Source organism: Protomyctophum bolini (assembly GCF_963924005.1).
Source record: "Protomyctophum bolini genome assembly, chromosome: 8".
Classification (NCBI taxonomy): domain Eukaryota; kingdom Metazoa; phylum Chordata; class Actinopteri; order Myctophiformes; family Myctophidae; genus Protomyctophum; species Protomyctophum bolini.
Window position 1 is genome coordinate 38,217,551 of NC_137869.1, and position 18,407 is coordinate 38,235,957.

Below are 18,407 nucleotides of genomic sequence, written 5' to 3' on the forward strand. Positions count from 1 at the left end.
TACACCTGAGCTCTGCTGTACCGGCAGGAGGCATGCGGAACGCATTTACATATTGACTGCAAGGGGAGAGTCTGAAATGCATGCATGCGTGCAAACAACACACAAGCACGCACGCACGCACACAAACAAACACACACACATACACACACACAGTTACAGTGCAGTTGGAGGAGCGGGTACGTGCATACAGTATGCAGACTCACATTTGCTCTATGGAAAGCAATATGTTTTCCTCCTCTCCCCCAACCATTGTGGAGGAAATTTGCATAGCATAGTTCTTGGATTTTGTCAACGGCTCCTAGAGAGAGAGAGAGAGAGAGAGAGACACAAAGAACTGGCAAAGAGAGAGAGCTGGAACAGGTGCAAATATTGCACACAAAGAAGCCAAACAGAGAAGCCAGTGTCAAGCAAGTGGAGGCTTTGGAGCAAGAGCAGAAAAAATGCAGAGGGCTAGCAACAGTGGTGGCACTTAGATCCACATCCATCAGTGAGGAGACTGCTGTGTTTGTCCAAGGGAGAGTTCTGTGCATGTGTGAGCAGACTGCAAAGTTAGTGGGATAGACAATAACACGAATGCTCATGCATGCATGCATGCATGCACGCACGCACAGGTAATACTAACTAGGTTAATAAGTCATACTGTAGATGTCTTTTCTCCAGAGAATTTTCTTTTGCCATACCTTTCAACTGAACCTGTGCTTTAAAATGCATTAAAAGTAGATAACAAAGCTTACAGAAAAGAAGAAAACAAAAAGAAACCTAATCACACAATTATATATGTTGAATTATCTCTCTGCACATTGAATGATTCTGCACAAATTAACTTAAACCACTGGCGCCCTAGAACAAAAACAACAAACACGGTTTGGACAATGTTCAGCAGTAATGTCAAATAACACATTTGCTGTTGGTTTGGTCCTTTACGTTATAACATGCATTTTTCAGTTAAACGTAGCTTATATTATTTTGTCCAGCCACATTACCAACATTCAAGACAATCTGGCTTATTATTTTTATCTACTTTAATCTTTTGACAGGCTAATGGCAACTAATGGACTACATCTGCCAGCAGACAGTGAATGGGATGATAAGGCAGACGTGACTCTAATGGAAAAATACAGAATAGAGCTTACTGCTCACTCTTTATTTAATTGAATCAACAATAAACGCAACAGCAGTGGAACTGCACAAGGGCTGGAATATTAATAGCTATAGTCACAACAATGTTATTTGTTTAGTGTACTTCACCTTCTTCACGTTATTCCAACCAGTTCCTTTCCCCTCCACCAGGCGCCCCGGCTGGCCAGGGGGAGGCAGTTTAGAGACCAGGATCACTGCATGTTTTTTGTGAGGGTACCTACCCTAGGGACACGGGGAGAACATGCAAACTCCACACAGAAAGGCCCTTTCGCCAAACCCCACCTTTGGGTATGGGCACTGATGACGCGGAGGAGGAAACACGCCGCAAGCACCCACAGCGTCCTGAGCGAGAATCGAACCCAGGACCTTCTAGCTGAGAGGCGACAGCACTACCAACTGTGCCACCATGCCCCCAAAACTGCCTTCTTTCACCTAAAAACGGCCTTCTTTCACCTCAGGAACATTGCCCGCCGCCCTCCGGCCCTCTCTGACTTTCCCAGCCGCCGAAACACTCATCCATGCATTCATTACATCCCGGATTGATTATTGCAACAGTATCCTCAACGGCAACACCTCCAAAGTCCTCAATAAACTCCAACACGTCTGAAGTAAAATAACTACCGGTATAAAGAGAGGAGACTGCTTTTCTCTCCCTATAAAGCACACAAACAAACATAAAGACTAAAACTGAAGAAAGTCTAAAGCTAATCAGGCAGATAGATGAAGAGGCAGATCTTTCAGCGTTCCAAGTTTATTTTCAGAGACAAAGAACAAAACTCGTACAGTAAGCCAGCCGGCGTGTGGGCAACTAACACAGTTACAAACATTTAGTAGGATCTTTATACAGCACAGGACAAAGACATCAAAGGGAAGGTGGTCCCAAATTGTCTCCATATAAGGTAATGGTCAAGTCACAGAGCTAGGAAGCACAATGGAGACCTGGCTATTTTCTCACTATCAACAAGCCAGATCAATAGTAGGCCTATAGTTATTTAGAATGCAAGCTGTGAATGGTGCCTATGCGTCTATCCAAGCATGTCCTGTAGTCTCTCAAATAGATAAGACAAGAGACCCAGGTTTACGCGTTTAGTTTAAAACAGTTATTTATACTATATTAATGTGAATTGTGGTTCCATCAGATACCACACATCCAAAACTCAGCTGTCCGTCTGCTCACCAGTACACGTTCCAAAGACCACTGCACCTGTCCTCCACGACCTACACTGGCTCCCCGTCAAACAAAGAATTCACTACAAAACCCTGCTCAAAGCACTCAATGACCTGGCTCCCCCCCTACCTCTCAGATCTTCTCGAACCCTACGCGGCTACGCCCCCCTCGCGCCCCTCCTCAGGTCCAGTGAAGCTAACCTCCTGAGGGTCCGCAAGGTCAAGTACTGCCACCTGGGGGGACATGGCCTTCTCTGCCCCCAACCTCTGGAATGCCCTCCCCAATCATCCCTAACAGCCTCCTCTCCTTCAAAACCTCACTCAAAACCCACCTCTTCAAGATAGCTTTCCCCAGCTGAGGACTGGTTATGATGTCCCCCTTGCCCTTGCTTAGCCTTTTATGTTTTTAACCTAGCATTGATATTTTCCTTGCTTCGCTTTGTTTTGTTTTCTTGAATTAAAGTTTGTTCCTAGTGTTTTATGTAACGCGCTTTGGGTACAGCTGGGCAAAGCGGTATATAAATCTGAGCTATTATTATTCATCATTATTATTTTTATTATTATTATTATTATTATTATTATTATTATTAATATTATTATTTGTGTACCCATGCCATGTAAAGTGCATGGTCCAATCTAAAATAATCTTCACTCTCTCTCTCTTTAGTTATGATCTCATTATTTCAGGGTATAATGATATGTGACCCAGTGCAGAAAATAGATGGTCATCCGGTGGCGACAGATTTAAAGGAGAGCTCATAAATATATTATAATGTGATGATTTTGCACTATGCACACCTGATCGGCTCAGAGACGGGTGCGTAGGTAGGCAGGGCTCAAAGTATTCCGAAAATGCACAAAAAGTACACTGACCCGCATACCGCCTGCACTTGCAATATGAACACATCTATTAAGAAGAAACGTTTCAGTCAAAGACCTTCTTCAGTGGGAGGAGGTCTTCGACGGTGCGTGCGGGTCACTATGTTCAGATGAGTTAAACATAGACTCATAATCTTCAAATACTTGTATGTCACCCTAATGTCAGAACTGAAATCGTTTGAAAATGCATTTTATGCTGTCCTCCATTATTTCAGGGGGGGATGCTCACTGTTGTTATTAAATCACTGATCATGCAATGTCTGGCTGGATTGTGCAGTACAGCATTTCAAAATCAACCCATCACCTCTTCTGTCATATCAAAGAGTCCGTCTGAGAGCACTTTCTTTATGCCCGGCTTTGTGCATTTGTGTGAATAATAGCGATGATTTGATTGGCTGAGCAAAGTACGTACTGTGGCATGTGCCAGCGCCGAGAAAGTGGACGATAGAGACAGATTACGGACATTATGTTTGGGTGAGTAAAACATAAAAAAATCACACCCGTGTGAAGTGAGTGGTGCAACTCCGTGTTGGGGTTCCCGTGGGGGTGGGGGGGGGACCCACAGGAACGCACGCAGGGTGCCCCGCGTCCGAAACGGTAGAGAAATGACAGAGTTACCATGTGGGGGTCCCCAGGGGTGGGGGGGTGGCGTGCCGCCCCGCGTCCGACACGGTTGAGAAATGACAGAGTTACCGTGTGCCGGTCCCTCTACTGTACTGTACTGTCACTGTATTGTACTGGCACACCCGAAATCATCATATATACAGTTAATATGTGCGTGTGTGTTTGTGTGTGTTAGGTTGCGCACAGGTGGTGAAAAACAACCATGCTGATTTCGTGCTCATACCCAGCCAGCCAGGCAGCCATCCACCCACACACATAACTCCGTAAGGGAGTAGCCTGCGTTGGTGTCTTCGTTGGGTGTTTTACCTGCGCAGTACGTATGCACACCTGCACACGCAGGTTCTATTAAACAAGCGCTCTTCCACACGACTTGTTTGATGGCTGGTGTCGCACACAGCCGCTCGGAATTATGCGTGGAATAGTTTGGACATAAAGTAGCTCATAACATGTGGATTTTTATTAAACAAAAGCTTTGCAGATTGAAAGAGGGTAATTCAAGCTTGGCCTACAGCTGCAATGTTGGTGAGTTTAACGTTGTTTAATACAAGCAGATCGCAAACGCAAATTGGATGAATCGGGAGTCAATGGAGGGTATTGCAACTCTATATTCATCCCAGTATAAAAAAATCTAGAGTTGCAAATTGCGGCTAACTATGGCTAACAGACCACAATTGCCTGCCTCCAGCACAAACAAAGGGGAGCTTTTCCTATTATTTTTGGTACAATTAATTTTAGGATAGGGTTCTGGCTGGAGATCAGTGAGCACAAAAGCGAAAAGCCCCTTTGTTAAATTTAATTACAGTTCTTGTTCTAATACAATAGGCAATTGCAGTTGTTTTAAGGTTCCAGACTGATGAGGGAACATGATAAGATTGTTGGGGATGTATTGAACTGAATATATACTCGGATCACCTCATGAAATGACAAAATACTTCTATAAGCTGTAATTCTTAAACTTTTCCGGTTAACCCAGGAAAACTTAAATGAGAAGAAAAGAGAGAAACAATATGCTCTGTTCAGTCACCTGTTTTTCTTCTCTTTTTTCCCCAATGCACCTTTTTTAATGTATAAAAAGAACATACGTAGGCCTATAACCTATAACTATTAGGCCTGTATTTTAAGAGACAACAGGTAGGCCTATGTGTTGCTTCAGTTTCCAGAAGGTCTCGGAAATGTCACTGCTTTCAGTGTAGAATGCCATTGTTCCGACTAGGAGACAGTACAGAAGCATGTGCACTCTTCAGACACAGACAGACAGATCTCCATCATGGGCTTGAAGGGACACAGACAAGACGGTTAAAATGGGTGCAACGGGTAGGTTTATATGTATGTCTGTATTGTATTGGTCACGGTCCCATCTACATCAGTTTGGAATTGGCAATCATCATCACCACCACACCGGCACACCCTATTATAAAACCCAGCACTTAATTTGTCTCAGTCAGTGAGGTGCACATGATACATATCACTGGCTGTGGCAGGTCTGTATCCCTTCTTCAAACATTTTACCATTTTACTCTTCATTTTCATACATCTAACTATAAATGCGCCTGGGGTCTATGTCTGTCTGTCTGTCTGTCTGTGTGTGTGTGTGTGTGTGTGTGTGTGTGTGTGTGTGTGTGTGTGTGTGTGTGTGTGTGTGTGTGTGTGTGTGCGTGTGCGTGTGCGTGTGTGTGCGTGTGTGCGTGCGTGTACGGTTGTAATGCACATAACTCAGGACCTAATTGTTTGCAGGCATAAAAAGCCCAAAATATTTGGAGGCACTGTTGAGGAAAGGCCTGATGATTGACTGGAAAACACAGAAAATCATTCCGATTGGTCTTTGTCTGAACCATGTGTAGTAGAAACTAATGAAATGGTAAAGATACTTTAGTGAAACAAACTACAAGTTGACAGGTAGAGGAACCCATTTATTTACTGTAAAGGTCTCTCTATTTCTCTCTTTGTCTTTCCCTTGCCCGGGTGTTTTACTTTTATCTCATGAATGTAGCCAAAGGTGAAGCTAGTGGAGTTGCTGCAGGTTGTAAAATACATTCTCCCCAGAGACCATGTTTCTTGTTCAAAAAGCGCAGACGCCGAATATACAGAATATAAACAAAAACTGTAGCTTGTCATATGAAGCCTATCCTCACGCCAGGTGTATTGGTGTGGTGTAAAAGATGATGTGAACATTATCCAATGCAATGCACTGCTTGCAGACTGGCTCACTCAAATTAATCGCATTGGAAACACACAATGGCTTGTTCCCCGTTGCTGTCTTCCCCCCCCCCCATCTAGGAAGGCTTTCGGAGAGCCAGGGAAAGTGCAGACGCGTGCACGGCCATCAGGCTGAGTAGTAAGGCATCCTTGATGAGAATGCTGATAGAATCCTGTAGCGGTGTTGAGTTTGCTGCTGATGTTGTGCTCTGCTGGTCGGCCACCAATTTGATATGCGCGGCATTTTGTTATCTGGCCAGGACGTTCCACCCAAGGAGACTAGATTATTCACTGAATGTCAAGGAGAGATTTCTTTGCCCCCTCCTTCATCAAGGGGATCGAGAAAGCCCAGTGACAAAGATGCATTCTCCCCACCTGGTTTTTCCCGGCAAAATAGCACTTTGAAGTAATGAAATTAAAGCAAGATGCAAATACCTCTAAGCCTGTCCGGATTTAGAAAAATTAAACGGAGACACCGAGTGATGATGCACAACCTTTATACAACCTTTCTGTGAGATGAAAAAACTGTCTTTCTTCTTTGCTAAATGGAATGGTTCTGCCAGAAGTGCTAACTATAGTTAGCCCGGCCCTTATCTTAACACTAATTATGCTAATGGAGTGTATACACATCCATATATCAAACCATTTCATGAAAATATATTTTCTTCCTCGTTCTTCAGCCATCTCCTTGTGTTTCGCACTGCCGTTCACTTCCTTGTTTACTCTCCGACAAAAGTGGCTCATAATTCTAAATCTACGGCACTCTCCATGGTTTTGACCAAAAGGGCAATGTTCTGTCTTCATGACATAGAGATCTGGTCGTCCAGAGCCACAGATCTGATCGCTATTCCCATTATTGTACCGACTGACTTCAAACGTGACACGCGTGCAGCGGCAAGTCCTCGAGGGAGTGCGGTGTCCACCGTTGAGTATAGTTTGGATTATACTCTTGTCCAGAACTGCAGATCCAAATCCTGTATGGGCATTCCAATATATGGGCACATACTTGTTATGTGTTATGACTCTGAGTTGTCCATGTACATCTAAGTCTGTGTACTTGAGATACAGTGTACATTACTTGATATGTATTGTGTACTGCCTGTACTGTAGCATACTTTATAGATGGGCTATGAGAGACAATGAGACATCTCAGCGCCAGCAAGGTCAGCCTTGCTGCATTGTCTCATATCTAATTGTCACGTCATTATGATCCAGCACTATTATGTTCCCTGTTGTGTAATAAACTTTGTGAACCTTTAGTGTGATACTGTCTCGTGTCTCGTTATTCTCCTGGGCCCGCCGCCGCAGTCGCCGTACCAAAGGAATACTTCAACTGGATTATCTGCACACACACTACCAGTCTGTCAGAACCAGACGAGGGTCCAGTTTAGAGATTACAACAATACTGATGACATACCGGTATGAACATCTGATCTGTGGGACATGGACAGATGGTGTATCATTTTCTCACTCCCCTCAGAATCGAACTTACCCTCCACGTGAGCATGCATGTTGTTTTCAGTCCCGCCAGCAGTTTGCGCAAGATAACCTATAATTTTCCCACGATTTTATAACCCATTTTTCACCCCTGTGTCAATTATCTAATGTGCTCCGGGGCTCTACACACCCTCTCATGGGGAAGAGCAATGGACTTGAACTCATGCTTCCTTTATGCCTGACTGTCCAAGTTGCTCCTTTACACCTGACGGGGGAGTTTCCCTGTTTGGACGTACAGTAGCGCATGGAAGGAACACGTTATTCCAACCAGTTCCTTTCCCCTCCATCAGGCGCCCCAAATATTGAATGCCATTCAACCATGCATGGCCAGCTTTGAGTGTTTGTGTAAAGTAAACACAAACATTGTGTAAACAACAAACATTGAAGACTAAGGTGAGGACGCATTGTAGGCTACTTTTGCTATTTTTGCTTCAAGTTCCACCGAGAATACGGATTGAGAAGTGAACACATTTGCTGAGAGCAGTGTCACAAGCCCCCCCCCTGGTCTCCAGGAAAAGATTATTTGCGATGAAAATCCTTCAATGTGGTGCACTTTGAAATCAAAATTAAGAGGTTAGATCTATACAGGTAGAAACATCTTTTGAAAATAGCTGATCCACAAGCTCACAATGCGTCGCAACGCAACGCATTTTCAAATGGCCAAAATGTAGGCCTCTAGCCTATAGTAGCCTATTGAAGTGGTTACTATATGTTTTGTAATACTTTAAATCTACAATGTAACTAGTAAAACGTTTTCAAATAATTGTAGTGGATCGAGTAAGTACAATATTTGACTCTGAAGTAAAGGTATTGGAAATACTCAAGTAAACTACAAATACCTAAAAATTGTATTTAAGTACTGAAGTAGCCTACTTGAGTATATGTACTAGTTACTTTCCACCACTGATGATGATGAAACCTAAATGAAACACACCCGCAATTAACGTGATTCCTTTCAGCTGTGTTCACTAGTCAAAAAGGCTAGCTTTGCACAGGTTTGGCAGTCAACAGCCACCCTGCGTGAACCCACACATTGTGATTTATTTATTTTTAAACGTAATTGCACTACAGTCGAGGTAAGAAGAAAATGTATTAATTCAATCAAATGTCAGATTCTTGTTAAAATACCAATACTGCAATCTAGAAATATTTCAAGAACAAACTGGTTAACATTTTACTTGAGTAAAACTTATTACTTATTATATTATAGTAGGCCTATTGGTATCAAAATACACATACTTATGCAGAAACCCCCATTTCACAAATTTTCAAATGTATAACAATCTTTTGAAAATGGCAAATCTACAAGCTCACAGTGAGCTATCTGCCATTTTCAAATGGCCAAAATGTATAGGGCTGAAGTGGCTATATCAGAGAAAAAGGGGGGATCCTGGCACTCTGGAGTTAAAAAAAAGGGAAAATACTATTAAACCAACATGATTTGCTCTATAATGGTCCATCGATTTGTATCAGTTTCATCCCCTTTGATCAACTTTATTGACTTGTACATCTCTGAGCACCTGGTTGTTTTCAATTTGTAGTGGAGTAGAAGTAAACTGTTGGTACTGAAAATTGGAAATGCCCAGTAAGTTAAAAATAACTTAAGTACAGTATTGAGTTGGCTGCCTGCTTTTGCTATAGGCCTACTGTTACGAAGGAACGAGGTGCCTCTCCGACATCTGACTGTTAGCCCTGGAATGGGGGATGATTGATGTATCTTGAACTGAAATGGCTTTAAGATTCATAGCGTTTGTCTTTTTCTTTTCTCCTCCCATCCAGATATGGCAGCTGCCAGGTTTCTTTTTAACGGTGAGCACTTGGACTGTGCGATCTGTCTGGATGTGGTCACCGAACCAGTCACCACACCATGTGGCCACAACTTCTGCAAGGCGTGTATTGAACATTACTGGGACACCACTGCCAGGGTCATTTACCAGTGTCCTCTGTGTAATGCAAGGTTTCCAACCAGACCTCAAATGCAAGTAAATACTGTCTTGTCAGAGTTGGCTATAGAACATAAGAAGTGGGCTCAACTTCTAGAAGACCAATCTGCTCATGGCATTCTTTGTGACATCTGCCCTGCGAGGAAGGACATGGCAATTGTGTCTTGTCTAGTATGCCTAAGTTCTTTCTGTGAGACGCACCTGGAGCCTCACCTGAGAGTTGCAGGCCTCAGGAGCCACACTTTATCTGCGCCTCTACAACTTGAAGACGGGCTGTGCAAGAACCATCACAGGCACATTGACCTCTATTGTAAGACTGACCAGGCATTTATTTGTGGTGGTTGCATGACAACGGACCACAAAAATCACCACATTGTACCACTTGAGACGGAATACGAATCCAAACGTGCAGAAGTCCAGAGTGCGATAACTGCACGATCACACAGGCTCCGTGAGCTCAAACTCTTCACTAAGAGGTCACGGGTCTTCATAGAGCAGCTGCTCCGCTCCCGGACAGATCTACGTGCGGTGATTGGGGACCGGTGTAGAGCGGCAGTGCAGCAAGCGGAAGGTTTCATTACAGAACTGAACATGGACATCACTGAGCTCGGCAAGAAACGTGGTGACCTGGAGCGTTGCTTTGCTGAACACCATCGCCTTGTCCTGTTGCTGTCGAGCCTGCCCGCTCTGCTGAACAAGGACCTGAAGAACACCGTGGTTGACTTCAAACTGCCTGATACCAACTGCGTTCGGAGATGTGCAACTCTTCTGGACCAGGAAGTCACTCTGCAGCGGCTGAAGGCTTGCACTGTGGATGTGACCCTTGACCCAGACACTGCACACTGTGACCTCCTCGTGTCCGCCGATGGGAAAGCAGTGACGCTTGGAGCAACACCTCAAGATGTCCCTGATGCTAGAAAGCGATTTAAACATCATGCAGTGTTGTCAAAGGAAGGGTTCAGATCAAGGAAGTTTTACTTTGAGGTCCAGGTAAAGGGGAAGACTAGTTGGACTGTAGGAGTGGCGAGTGCATCCCTTAACAGAAAGTATCCCGTCAGCATGTCTGTTAGGAATGAATGCTGGGTCATTGTGCTGGACGCTGGCCAGTATCGTGCATATGGCTCAGTGTCTTCCGGGTTCAATCTGTTGGTGAAGGAGAAGCTACAGGCAGTGGGGGTCTTTGTAGACTATGACGCGGGACAGGTCTCTTTTCATAACGTGGCTGCAAAAGAGCTGATCTATGTGTTCTCTGGCCTGTCATTTAATGGTATAGTACTGCATCCATACCTGTGCACTCGATCTGATCGCTCTCCGTCTGATCTCAAGCCGCTCACCATCATTTCTCAAAGTCTCCCAAATTGACTGCAGTCAATACCACCCAAGGCATTTCCCCTTCACACCAAAATGTGGCCTGTCAAGTCTGACCTTGTGTACTGTGAGTTTAAATGTGATTGTAGCTATCAAATCTCTGTGTTAATTATGTTTATATAATATATCGGTGTTAATACTTTTAAAAAGGTTTCTATTGAGTTTTAAAGTTGTCTTAATTTTGAATGTTTTAATAAAAGCTTTTATTTGAAGAAACATGGTTATTTGTCCTTAGTGAAACCACTACAGCTTACAGGGTTGTTATCTTATTTACCTTAGTTACCTTACAGAGTGTGGTCATTGTGACACATTCCAGCAGAGGGCATCCATTGTATTTGTTAATGTGTACATTTGTACAAGTAGCTACATAAGATTTAAGCCACATGCACTATGATGGCAGTCAGTGATGCTGCAAATGGGGACTAGAAAATGTTTTGTCCACACTAGTTTCCAGGGGGGGCCCAGTGACAAGTAGTAGGCTATCACCTTCATCTTAAATCACTTAATCCATTTTGACCATCTTCTATATTTGTACAGCTGCTATATTTATTTTTAGATCAACTTCCTGATTCCACCCAAGAAATATTGCAATATATTTAATCAGTGACACTTTAAATCTTCAAACAAAGTAGTTAATGGCTTGGACTGCATACTAGCGCTACGGTGGCAAGATCTCAAACACAACTCCATACAACATGCAGTGTGTATATACACTGAAATTAACAACTTTCATAGAATAATATCAATCAGTCAACACGGTTTACATGGTGATAACAGGTAGTTTTAGGCACTTAATAAAGCATCCACATCTCCAATTTAACATTTCCCAAGTGCCAGAAAATATAATTAAATCTCTGTATAATACATTTCATTTGATATATTTTCTTTGTGCTAACTGCTAACATTGGGTCATGAGCTCTGGAAGCAGAATACACAGTGACAACATAACCAGTGCAAGGCCCATGTTATGTGATAGCATCTTCCACTGCTATGCCAATGACGAGATGTTACACAGTATACTGGATGTTCAATACAGATCCAGAAGGAAGTCAGCCAGCTTCTCTCCTCTGCCCAGTCAGTTTAATTTGTTACTCACAATTGGGTTACCACATTTTGATTTTGAAAGTAATGTAATTGAGTTGTGTATGTTACAATGTAGGCATTTAGCAGACACTCCAGAGCGAATTACAGTAAGCAAGAACAAAACATGGTACATGGGAAAGAATCATACGTAAGCTAAGAACCTAGGAGTGGAATATCTATATAATGAAACTAATGCGTATACACTACCATAGAGTGCTATTTCTACATCAAATGCTATCTAAATTACATAAGTTGAGCCCTTTGCATGCGCATGTAAGGTCATAGACTATAGGGTAAGTGCTACGGGTTAAGATGCATTCTGAAGAGGTGAGTTTTCAGACTGTCTGTTTCATTTGGTTAGATTTGTACACTATATCTAACTGTCAAACACAATGCAATCTGCAATCTAACCACCGATTTCGAACGCCTGTCATTGGAGAAAAAGTTACAAAGTGCTGTACAGTTAACAATATAAAACAAGTTAAAACAAGGCACACAGGAGCAATAACGCAACAAGAAATACAAGCAAACACATTGACAACATTGAAAAAGGTCAGATAAAACAAAGACAAAATGTATCGTAATCTTGATTTTATATTGAGTTTTTTGAGTGCTTGGATCGCCCCTCTTTCTTGTGGTACATTATTTAACCTTGAACCTTAGTGTGTGTGTGTGTGTGTGTGTGTGTGTGTGTGTGCGTGTGCGTGCATGTGCGTGCGGTACAATTTACAATTACAATTTAGGGGCATTTAGCAGACACTCTTAAGCAATTTACAGTAGCAAGAACAAATAACATGTAATAGGCCTACATCAAATACATAGCAAATATTCATCATGAATCATATGTGAGCTTAAGAACCTAACAGTGGGATATCTATCTAATGAAACTATAACTAATACTATAACTCTATACACTATAGTCTACATAAGTGCTATTTAAGTTACATAAGTTGAGCCTATATGCATATGCCTGTAGGAGGTCGAGGGTAGGGCAAGTACTAATTAAGGCAAGTGCTATGGGCTAAGATGAAGTCTGAAGAAGTGGGTTTTCAGACTAGGCCTACGGTGGAAGATTGGGAGTGACTCTGAGTCTGCAGTTCTGATTGCAATGGGAAGTACATTCCATAGAGAAGGGAGAAGAGTTTGGGACATGTGGAGCGTTGTCACTGCAGTAGGTTCGCAACTTAGGTTTGTACCATAGGTCCCTACACCAGTTTGCTTTGTACCTGCAGGAGAACATTGTATTTCTAATTTGTTGGACATTACATTGTAATCTATTTTGAAAAATAAAAAACAAATCATTTGAATAAAGTAAACTTCTCAGTTCATTTGTCCAGGGGTGACCACCTCTAAGATCCCATTTAAAGATCTTTTTGGTGAGTCTCTCCTCAGACATCTTCACAAGTCTATTCCATAGCCGTATCATTATCATCAGTGTGCTTAGGCCCTGTCAGTTGACACATTCAGTAGATCCCGTGATCTTTTGTGGCCAGATGTAATTTCTTGGGGTCTAGTAGGACTATAGTAAATAATAAATAAATAAAAATCACTATACTAATCACTATAAAAAGACTCCTCTTCCTGGGAGGGGGAGGCTTATTAAGCACCCTCTAGTAGCCACGCCCCCTCCACCCACACACGCGCTGACGCACAACACACTTGCCAGTGCTGCAATAGTGAAATAAACAACTTATAAGTTATAATGTATATAACTTTACACCTCATGGACGTTGCGTGGAGTATACGGCTTGTTAGGAAGTCTCTCAGTCTCTCAACAAGCGTGTGTCAGTTTGAAAGAGAAGTGAGTTCATCTTCATGACAAACTTCTTGTGCGTTTTGTTTTCAATCTACAGGTGAGTTAGCTCTATGCTAAGCATTAGCGTTCGTGCTTGTGACGTGTGTGCGTGCGTGTGTCTCTCTCTGTGTGTGTGTGTGTGTGTGTGTGTGTGTGTGTGTGTGTGTGTGTGTGCGCGCGCGTGTGCGTGCCCCCTCCACCCACACACGCGCTGACGCACAACACTTGCCAGTGCTGCAATAGTGAAATAAACAACTTATAAGTTATAATGTATAACTTTACACATGGACGTTGCGTGGAGTATAGGGCTTGTTAGGAAGTCTCTCAGTCTCTCAACAAGCGTGTGACAGTTTGAAAGAGAAGTGAGTTTATCTTCATGACAAACTTCTTGTGTGTTTTGTTTTCAATCTACAGGTGAGTTAGCTCTATGCTAAGCATTAGCGTTCGTGCTTGTGACGTGTGTGTGTGTGTGTGTGTGTGTGTGAGAGAGGGAGGGAGGTAACTTTATTTCAGACACAATGGGTCCATATACAAACAACAGGGAAAAACATGACAGTAAATACAAAACAACAACACAGAGATAGCCTATGTATCAGGCTACTTTCACTCCAGGCAGTCCTTTATGGGGAGAAATTTGTCTCAAATGTTTTTACAAATGTTCCATGATTTACAAATGTGTTTCCAAGATTTACAAATGTGTTTCCAAGATTTACAAATGTGTTTACAAGATTTGCAAATGTTTTTCCACGATTTACAAATGTATTTCGTATTTTTACAAAAAATATATAGATTTGTGTGTGCGTTTATCCTAAAATACCATTTGTAAATCCTCAATTCTGCGTGTGAATTGTAAATCTGCATTTGGCATTCCTTTTTCCTGTTGAATCATTTTGAGACAAACGTCACGCTTTTTTATGATAATTTTCACAAATGTATTGTCCTATCCACAAAAAAACGTGTAACTTGTAAGTTGGCATTTAAATACATTTTTACAAATATATGACAATTAAAAAAATATATATATATACTTGCAGGCGCATTTATCATAAAATATAATTTGTAAAATCAACTCTGTGTGTCAGAGTTGATGATTTGTGGATTTTCTCAATGCATTTGTGACTCCAGCCACTTGTGGATTTTCTCAATGCATTTGTGACTCCAGCCACTTGTGGATTTTCTCAATGCATTTGTGAAACCAGCACAAGGTAAAAATGTCTCAAAAAGGCGATTGGCTGCCTCGTTGCTAGGCTGCCTCTAAGCCAATGGGAGACTTACCATAAATCCCATAGTCTGAAGTCTTCAGACTATGGGATTTATGGCAGTCCAAGTTCCAGTAGATGAGTTGGATGCTCATTCATTATTGAGATCCTTGGTCGTCCAGTTCCACACTGTATTTCAAGTTGGACTGGTGTTGGAGGATGTTGTTGCCTCTCCAACCTCCTGGGACACCGGAACATGCTGTGACAAAATATCAATGAAAAATATTTTCCTGTGCATGTATGCAAATTCCAGGTAGTCCACATCCAGGGGTGCTTACTGGAGAGAATGTGACACCCTGTCATAATTTCCAAGACCTGATGTCTAAGCAATTCCTACAATGCAAAAATAATAGGACAAATTTGGTGAGAGGAGCCAGGCTTTTACAATAAGGTCATAAGTGTCAGTATAATATTATGACGTCAGTATCACAGTCAGTGACATGTCAGTGTCATATCACAATCAATCATGTCATCACGGTCAGTATCATGATAAGTATCTGGAAACAAGTCCACAGCAAAAGGATTTCAGTTCAACCACTTTAACCCCCTATGTACAAGCTCACTATTGCTATATACCACAAGTTGTGAGCTTGCAGATCTGCCATTTTCAGAAACATTTAGATAAAAACATTTGGAGGATCTTTATGATCTTCAGACTGAAGATCATAAAACACAGCAACGTGAAACTGTGAGCTGCAGAGGCTGCAGCAAAACAAACTTTAGATTGATGTTCATAAACGTGAGATTTCTGCACAGGTCTGTTATGACTTGTTATTCTTATTTAGTCACTACATAACATAATGGAAATGGAGAGTGTGCTATGTGGCATAGCAATAGTGAGCTTGTACATAGGGGGTTAAAGTGGTTGAACTGAAATCCTTTTGCTGTGGACTTGTTTCCAGATACTTATCATGATACTGACCGTGATGACATGATTGATTGTGATATGACACTGACATGTCACTGACTGTGATACTGACGTCATAATATTATACTGACACTTATGACCTTATTGTAAAAGCCTGGCTCCTCTCACCAAATTTGTCCTATTATTTTTGCATTGTAGGAATTGCTTAGACATCAGGTCTTGGAAATTATGACAGGGTGTCACATTCTCTCCAGTAAGCACCCCTGGATGTGGACTACCTGTAATTTGCATACATGCACAGGAAAATAGTTTTCATTGATATTGTGTCACAGCAGGTTCCGGTGTCCCAGGAGGTTGGAGAGGCATTAACACAATTGTGCGCACTGCAGTTCAGACCATGAGAGTATCAACAACATCCTCCAACACCAGTCCAACTTGAAATACAGTGTGGAACTGGACGACCAAGGATCTCAATAATGAATGAGCATCCAACTCATCTACTGGAACTTGGACTGCCATAAATCCCATAGTCTGAAGACTTCAGACTATGGGATTTATGGTAAGTCTCCCATTGGCTTAGAGGCAGCCTAGCAACGAGGCAGCCAATCGCCTTTTTGAGACATTTTTACCTTGTGCTGGTTTCACAAATGCTTTGAGAAATCCACAAGTGGCTGGAGTCACAAATGCATTGAGAAAATCCACAAGTGGCTGGAGTCACAAATGCATTGAGAAAATCCACAAATCATCAACTCTGACACACAGAGTTGATTTTACAAATTATATTTTATGATACATGCGCCTGCAAGTATATATATATATTTTTAATTGTCATATATTTGTAAAAATGTATTTAAATGCCAACTTACAAGTTACACGTTTTTTTGTGGATAGGACAATACATTTGTGAAAATTATCATAAAAAAGCGTGACGTTTGTCTCAAAATGATTCAACAGGAAAAAGGAATGCCAAATGCAGATTTACAATTCACACGCAGAATTGAGGATTTACAAATGGTATTTTAGGATAAACGCACACACAAATCTATATATTTTTTGTAAAAATACGAAATACATTTGTAAATCGTGGAAAAACATTTGCAAATCTTGTAAACACATTTGTAAATCTTGGAAACACATTTGTAAATCTTGGAAACACATTTGTAAATCATGGAACATTTGTAAAAACATTTGAGACAAATTTCTCCCCATAGTCCTTGTCAATTAAAAACATATAAACATTGCCTATTTGCCTCCAGTGTTTCCAGAAACATGAGGAGAAGACTGTGTCACTCTGTGTGATCAAACGTAAAGGTGCTTGAAGTGCTATGTGCATCTACAGAATAACTGTTTTAATCTGTTTGCCAACGATGGTTTAATTAAGTGATATTGAACCATGTGTTGCAACAACCTGAATTGCACATCTAGATTTCTATTTTCAATTTATTTCAATGCATACCCTATAGCCGCAAGTTGCAACTCTAGATTGTTTTTATAATGGGATGACTCTAGAGTTGCAATACCCTCCATTGACTCCCCACTCATCCAATTTGGTTTGCGATCTGCTTGTCTTCAACGACGTTAAACTCACAAACATTGCAGCTTCAGTCCAAGCTTGAATTATCCTCTTTCAATCTGCCGAGCTTGTTTTTCATAAAAATGTTATGAGCTACTTAATGTCAAGAAATTCTGTGCAGGTGTTTCTTTTTCTATTAAGTGCTTATGTATACTAGGCTTATGTATACTAGGCTGTACACAGTATGTTGTAACCTGAAAGATGCAGTATACCAGGCTGTGTACAGTAGTATTACTGTGTACAGTGTTATTTGTCTTCTGTTGCTAGTGAGTTGTGACAGGGTACAGTGTACACACACTACACAGTATGTGGCTCTTGGTCAGCTCACTTTCTTTCTACTTTCTTACTTACCAGAAAGTGGCATTGTCCGCCCTGAAACTAGGAGGTCAGGGTTCGATCCCCGGGCGGGTCATATCAAAGACTGTAAAAATGGGGCCCAAGGGTTGGATCGGGGGGGTCAAATCAACTAATCAAATGATTCCCGAGCGAGGCACGGCTGCGGTAACGTGTGTGACAAATCGTATGACCTTGACTTATTTATAGTCGAAGATTATGGTGTCTCTCTCAACCTGCTCCACACAGGTACACGAGCCAGGGGGTGATCCGGTGATGAGTTATGACCCCAGACCCCCAAGGCCCGAGCTCAGCTTCTTCTCAACCCTGAGTCCATTCTTCTCCTCTTGAGTGACATGCTATGAATGCTGGACCCTAGAGCCCCAAGTCCCTGACCACTGCACTACACCAGAATGATGGCCAGATGTATGGAGGCGTTGCTGGAGGACTAGAGAGAGATACTGCATCTATCCCTGGGTTCCAAAGTTTGACCCTGCCATCACAACTGATAAAGGTAGGTCCCCCGCTGCTGCTTCTGCTTGTGTTGTATGCTGTGTGTGTAGTGTAGGCCTATATACTAATGTTCTGTGATTCATGTGTCATTTTGGGACCCAATGACTGGGTGGCGATGAAACATGCATGTTCAGTAACTGTTTCTGGTGGAATTGAATGCGGATGTGAA